We start from the raw sequence: 6,659 nt of genomic DNA, 5'->3' as shown, positions 1-6,659 counted from the left end.
TGCCAAAATACCCATTTAACTTAGAAGGGCTTTATAATGGACGAGGAAAGTGGGCTCCCATCCTCTAGGGTGGCACTGGAGTCATATGTGTGTTACGGTCACTGGGGCTCCCTGCGGAGGGTGTTAATCTGTCACTGAGGCTTGGCCTGGCAGGACCAGGGCCTCATGCTAATGTGTCCCTGCAGTTGGTGGTTCCTCCAGATGAAGAGCTTGGTACCAGTTAACGTAACAGCAGCTTCATCCAAGATTAATCAAAAGATTTCCACTCACTGAAATCGCCTTGGGGGAGGACCAGTGTTTCTAAGACTTATTTATTTCCAGAAAAACAAAAATGAGGACTTTTTCATCCGTTGAAGGAGATACTCTGTTGTCAGCAGGTTATGATAGAAGGCTGTGCGGAAATGTCTTTGTAATGTTATATCTGGCTTCTTGATTATGGATCACCTGACTGTAGATGCATATAACGTTATATCAGTTAAATCCCTTTCTTCTGAAGTTCTTAGTTTCCATTCTTGGTTGCCATCTGAATTGCTCCCAAGGAGGATCACATGTCTGGAGGGTGATACTGGCCCTCAGCAACTCTCCCATTCATCACGGGGTGCTGACATGTGCTGTAAAATATTGTAATCCTCCATGGTAACTCTGCTGCATTTTCCAAAATAACTTCACGGTGAGGTGGGAAGAGAAAAGCAGCATTGTCTTGTCATCTTCCAGTGGGAGCATGTGCCAGCCACACGATGGTTCTCCGAGGGTTCCTGGTGAGACTCGTGCTGCACAAGAGAAGCCGTGACAATGAACCTCGCAGTGTAGGACCTGCAGCAGGTGACCACCACTGCCAGGGACAATCAGCCTCAGGGAGACTTTTGGGGAGCAAATTTCTGCACCTTTTTTTCTTTTTTTCTTTTTTTCTTTTTTTCTTTTTTTCTTTTTTTCTTTTTTTCTTTTTTTCTTTTTTTCTTTTTTTCTTTTTTTCTTTTTTTCTTTTTTTCTTTTTTTCTTTTTTTCTTTTTTTCTTTTTTTCTTTTTTTCTTTTTTTCTTTTTTTCTTTTTTTCTTTTTTTCTTTTTTTCTTTTTTTCTTTTTTTCTTTTTTATTTATCTTAAATCACATAGGTTTGAAATACTAGAACTTCGACAGCCAGAACAGCTGGCTTTGCTATTTGGAGTGTTAGTGTGTTTGGGTGGGTAGAGCTGAACCCCTGTATCTGGAAATCACACTCTGTACCTGGTCTTGTCATGTATTAGTTTTACTGCCTTTGAGATTAAAAAGGTGGAGGTCAGAGAGGAGAGGACATAACTTTTCTGTCCTGTTCTTTGCTCACTAAATGGGATGTCGTCAGAAATACTGCTGCCCTTACCTGCCCTTCCTGGCTGGGTGTTACCAAGCAGCAAATGGAGTTTGGAGATGAACACATGCAGATGTTCTTGTGGAAGGTGGACAGAAGTGGGATCTTGGAAGGGAAAAACAGCTGAAAACTGCACAAAAAGAAAAAGCCTCTTAGTGATGGGAAGGATGCTAAGTCTTTAACAGCTCCTGGGTGATCTAAGAGAAAACTATTTCAAAATGCAGATGCAATCACTTTTGTCCAGGGGCAGAATGAGGGGCAAGCAAAGATCAACAGCTTACTTGCTTCTGAGGTAGGCAGGTGCAGTGTTCTCCCACTTCTCATGCCCACCAGGGAAGTTACTGTGCTTCCTTTTTCCAGTTCCTGTGGCACTGCTTCAGGGAGTCCCTTTCAGCTCTTCATGTTAGACTTGGTGTTGTTGAAACCTCTGAAAATTGAGCCACTGAAAGCCAGCACTTTGCAGAAGTGTTCACAGAGTTGGTACCAAACAGTGTCTCTCTCCATTGCTGTGCTTCATTCCATTCTTCCTCCTCTTGGTTTGGGCAAACTCTTCGCCCGTGCCAGCCCCCAGCCTGCGAGGGAGGAGGAGGCAAATGAAGCAGAAAACCTGCCTTGGAAGCAGGAGGAGCCGCTTCCTGCCTGCTCTGCTGGCAGAAGGGAAGGAGCTGTTTGCACATCTCACAAGAGGGAGAAGCTTGGAGGCCCACAGACTGTTTGTTTGATCTGAAGAAAAAGATTCAGGATTCGGGCCTGTTCTTTGTCCCTGTTACTTGGCAGAAGCCCATTTATTCATAATAATTATTCATAATAATTCTCCAGTAAGGAAATACAGACAGTTCATTTCTGCTGTGAGCCTCCAGATGGCACATGATACCGCTGTTCTTTCCAGGCAAAGCTTTTCCTGCCCAGGCTGCTGGCTTTTTCACTTCCCAGACTCCAATGTCCTCCCTCTGTGCTCTTTCCCCTTCCTTCTCCCTGTGCTGCAGGTGCAAAGCCTGTCCCCTCCAGCCCTGGCCCAGGCCAGTGGTTAAGCCCTGGCCCCTGTGCCTGCGTGGGGCTGGGTACCTGCTGTGCAGGGGCTGGGTACCTCATGCTCATCTGTAGTGTGCTATACACCTGATCAGATGACTTTTTTCAGAAACAAATTCAGCAATAGCCTGGCAATGGCAAATAATCCTTTGCTTCCTTGGGAAGTGCTCTTACACTTGAGTCTTGCTGATACAGACGTTTTCTGATGGTGCGTGTAGTCCAAGGTGTAAGGGCTCGGGCTTGGACCATCCTGGAGCTGGTTATTTGGCATTATCGGCTGTGTGCTTGTTTCCCAGCTTATCAGTCTGCTCCTCAGCTCTTCCCAGCAATAACAGGTTTACAGGATTGCTGAAGACAGTGCAGATACATCAATAAAGGCAGCAAACAATGACATGCTTGCTCATACTGCTCAATATGAGTAACAGTTAAAAGGCTATTTCAGTTAATGGATCTGTTTATGTGTGTGTGTGTAAAACACTAACTGTGATTCTTCGGTGCTGTTTTTTACATAGGTCCTTAGGGAGGTTTTAAATGCACTTTTTAAAGCATCCGGCAACATCTGCTGAGTTACTTTGGCTTCTTCCACCTCCAGCCTGATATACAGCAAGATTTCAATGCAAAGCTCTAGTGACAGCTGTGCTTATAAAAAATATATATATTTAGAATGGAGATGGGTGTGTGAGGGAGCTTCAGCAAATGCTCTGAATCTGCTGGAAGGTGTATCTCCAACTACCCAGCTGCTTACAAACCCCTCTGCCCTTGAACGAGAAATAAATCAAAACTAGAAATAACGCTTCACACCCAAACTTCCCGTGCTCGTGGATCAGCAGTGGCAGATCTGCTCCGAGCAGGGGCTGGCGGGGCTGAGTGGCTCTCGGCTGCTGCCCTGGCCTGAGCGATGCTCCCAGCGTGGAGGGCGACGGGCCAGGTTGGCACGTGCTAGAGGAACGCTGAGCTCTGGAGGCCAGTTACCAAAACACGGAGAAAAATTTCTGAACGCTGAGGATCAGCCTAGCCTTTAAAACCATTGTCATTTAATAATAAGCCACATCTAAAGGTATTGAATTGCTTTTTCTCCACATGGTGATCTTCTAAAATGTGACTAAGATGCCGGCAAATTAGATTTCATAGTGTTAGGTGCAGTGAGACCATCAATATTTTCATTTGTCAAGCTCACTGCCAGCATGTTAGTACCAGTCATGTTATTTCTGTTAAGACACTTGATGCTGCTACTTGGTATTCTGAAAAGGAGCTTTTTAGGGTCTTAGAAAGCATTGCCTTTTCAAAATGCCACCAAGCAAAGATCTGAACAGTTCCACAGTACCTGAAAAAAAATCTTTCTTGGAAATTTATTTCCATTTTATTTTTTCACAATTTGGCCATTTTTAAAAAGCAATTTAAAGTAAAGATGAACGTTGACTGTTTTAATCAGGATTTAGAAGTATATTCCATTTTTGTTTCTCTAAAATGTGTTGGTAGTCAAGGGGACTGAAAGACTGAGAAATCCAAAGAAAGCACCAGTTTCTGTCACGCGGGGAACATGACCTTATCTCTGCTGTCCTACCCTTGCAAGTCAGACAAGAGAGGGAACGGAGGTGTACTCAGAGCAAACAGCTTGCAGAGGGCCTTGGCAAACTGCACTTACTCTTTTTTTTTCAGCAAAATTAAGCACCCAGTTAGAAAATGGTGGGATGGAGAATAAGGAATGTGAATATATATGGATGCAACCTGAACTATCTAGAACTGAAGACAAATTAACACTGATAGCGCTCCTATATGTTGATTTTTGATACTGAAATAAGTCAACTCACATAAGACATGTATTTTTGCCCCAGTATTCTCTTACCTGATTTATAGATTTGAGTTAGGGCCTAATTCTAAGCAGCTGGGGAGAGTATATGCTTTTTCCTGAAGAGCATTGCACTGAGCCATCTATCGTGTATTTAGGTACTCAACTTTCCATTTCACAGATAGAAGTTACATTTTTTTTTAATTTTTTTTTTTGCTCTAGCCAAGTTATTCCAATATGATGTAAGTGTGCATGGCTTGGTAGGCTGAAATTTTATAAGGCAATCTGAGGAAGGCAAAATGTTATTACCAAACCAGGGCCTTAAGGCTGTCTCAAAGTCATTGGCTTTAAATGATATTAGAAGTACAGAGAAGTATTATTCTATAGAATATGGTCAGTTGGTTCCAGATGAAACATTATTGTAGTTACACATTGATTACTTCATATAAAAAATTGCTACAAGTGCTTTTACTAAGTAGAGCCAGAATCCCTGTGAAAACACAACCCCCAGCACGACAGTCTGCACAGGCTGCTCTCTCTGCACCCAGATAAAACACGACACTGAATTTTTTTCTCAGGATTGGGCTTTCACTCAGTGAACATTTCAACTTTCAAGGACTTTGCTATTTAGTTTATTTTAGAAAAGGCAGGGTGGCTCTGGAGGAGTCTAGCTGGCTGCTTTCTGGGCTGGGGACAGAGCTGCTGAGGGGAGGGAAGGACCATCTCCTGATGAGAGCTTGCAATCAATGATATGACCAGAGGCAGGAGATAAATATAATCGGCAGCTGAGTGAGGCACAAGACATCAGTGTGATGACCATGGTCACCCTAACAAGCAGCATTTGCAATTGTCTACCATTTTCTGGACTTCTTGGATACAAAATTTTTAGAAGACATTTGAAGGCAGTTTTACAAAATGTTCAGAAGTAGTTCCTTTCAGTAAAGCAGGTGGAGTAGGAATAAAATCAGGGGGATTTATGGTCAATTTCGTGCCTGGACAATGAATGTTGCTATCACTAACAAAGACACACAGTCACCTATAAAATACTACCAAAAGGATTAGCAAAATTAATTAACATCTTCACCAGCAGCTGTGCTGTGGGGCCGAATCACTTTCCCAAGGGCTGGGGGAAGCAGAATGCACTCTTCCGTGCCAGAGCCAAGGGGCTGTGGTGGGGAAAACCTGTGTGTTTTGTTGCAGGTGTATACTGCAGATGTTTGCAGAAGTGAGGCTGTGGTGCTCTTCTTGTTGCACACAACAGAGAAGAGGAAAAACACAGCATTTCTACATAGTTAAATAACTCTATTGCAATGAATATATCATTTTAATAACCTGGGACTGTACCAGAAACCAGCAGGCAAACAGCAGGGTGAGATTAGTGTGGAGTCCCTCATCAGCCTCCATAGGGAAGGCATCATGCTCCAAGATGACAGTGGCCTTTTAACTTTTCTGGCGTGTAAGGAAAATTCTTACATGCTAATAGTCCAATTATGATTTCCCATGATTGAAAGGCAGGAGCTGCTAAGCATAACAAAGTGAGCTTCCCCTGCTCACTAGGACATCTGCCAGCACTGTGATCAAATCATGGCTTTCCTTGGCCCACAGTCAGGAGCAAACTGCTTATTCTTGATCAAAAGTGCAGTCTGCTTGGGTGGAGATGGTTTAATTATTGGTGACAAATCTGACAAAAGTACTTTGAAGTGACAGTCTCAGGATGGCTCAGTGTTCGCATATGAGAGAATTGATTGACTAATTACAGCAATAAATAACCTCAGCGATGAAACTGAAACATAAGGTGAGGGTTGGAGCTGTGCAAAGTCACAGGCAGCAGGCGTAAGGGTGGCCAGGCTAGGGGGACTTGCCAGTGCTAAAGACTGTGGGTGGGGGAAGAGATGTTTGGGGTAAATCAGTTGTCTGAGGATGTGTCTGGCTTTTTGATCTGGTTCTTGCTATGCAAAAGCACCTGAGGGGACAGCCCAGAAAGTCACAGTGGACAGAGTAGCATTTCACTATGGTGCCTTGCAAAGGAACTGGCAGGGCTCTGCCTCCCTGTTATGGGCAGGTCCCCAGGAGCAGCCCAGGGCCCTCCTCACCAAGCAGAGCCACAGCACAGGAAACCAGGAGATACAATAGTGCTACAATGGATGGGAAAACCCAAAATAACTTGTATAGTTAAATGAAATGCTAACTACTCCTAAGTAACTTGCCAACAAAGGCGGAAAACAATCAGAAAACATGGTGGTGATTAGAGTCTTGCTACACCTGGGCTAATCCCTCTGCCCTGGAAGCTGACTATTTCAGCTGCAAGGAGGGGTTTGTGGGCACCCTGAGTATGCCTGCTGCCTCCAATCCTCCCTGGATTTGGTAAACCAAAACCAGGCAGGCATCCTGAATGCAGCCACAGGCCTGTTGCCTGCTAACGGGTGTGGGGAGGACTCATTTCAAAGGGCAGAAGTCACAGCAACAAGATGGATTCCCCATTGGTAGCAGATGAAAG

This window comes from Tyto alba, unplaced genomic scaffold, assembly GCF_018691265.1.
Source record: "Tyto alba isolate M040663 unplaced genomic scaffold, T.alba_DEE_v4.0 Super-Scaffold_8, whole genome shotgun sequence".
Lineage (NCBI taxonomy): Eukaryota > Metazoa > Chordata > Aves > Strigiformes > Tytonidae > Tyto > Tyto alba.
This window is presented reverse-complemented; position numbering follows the sequence as displayed.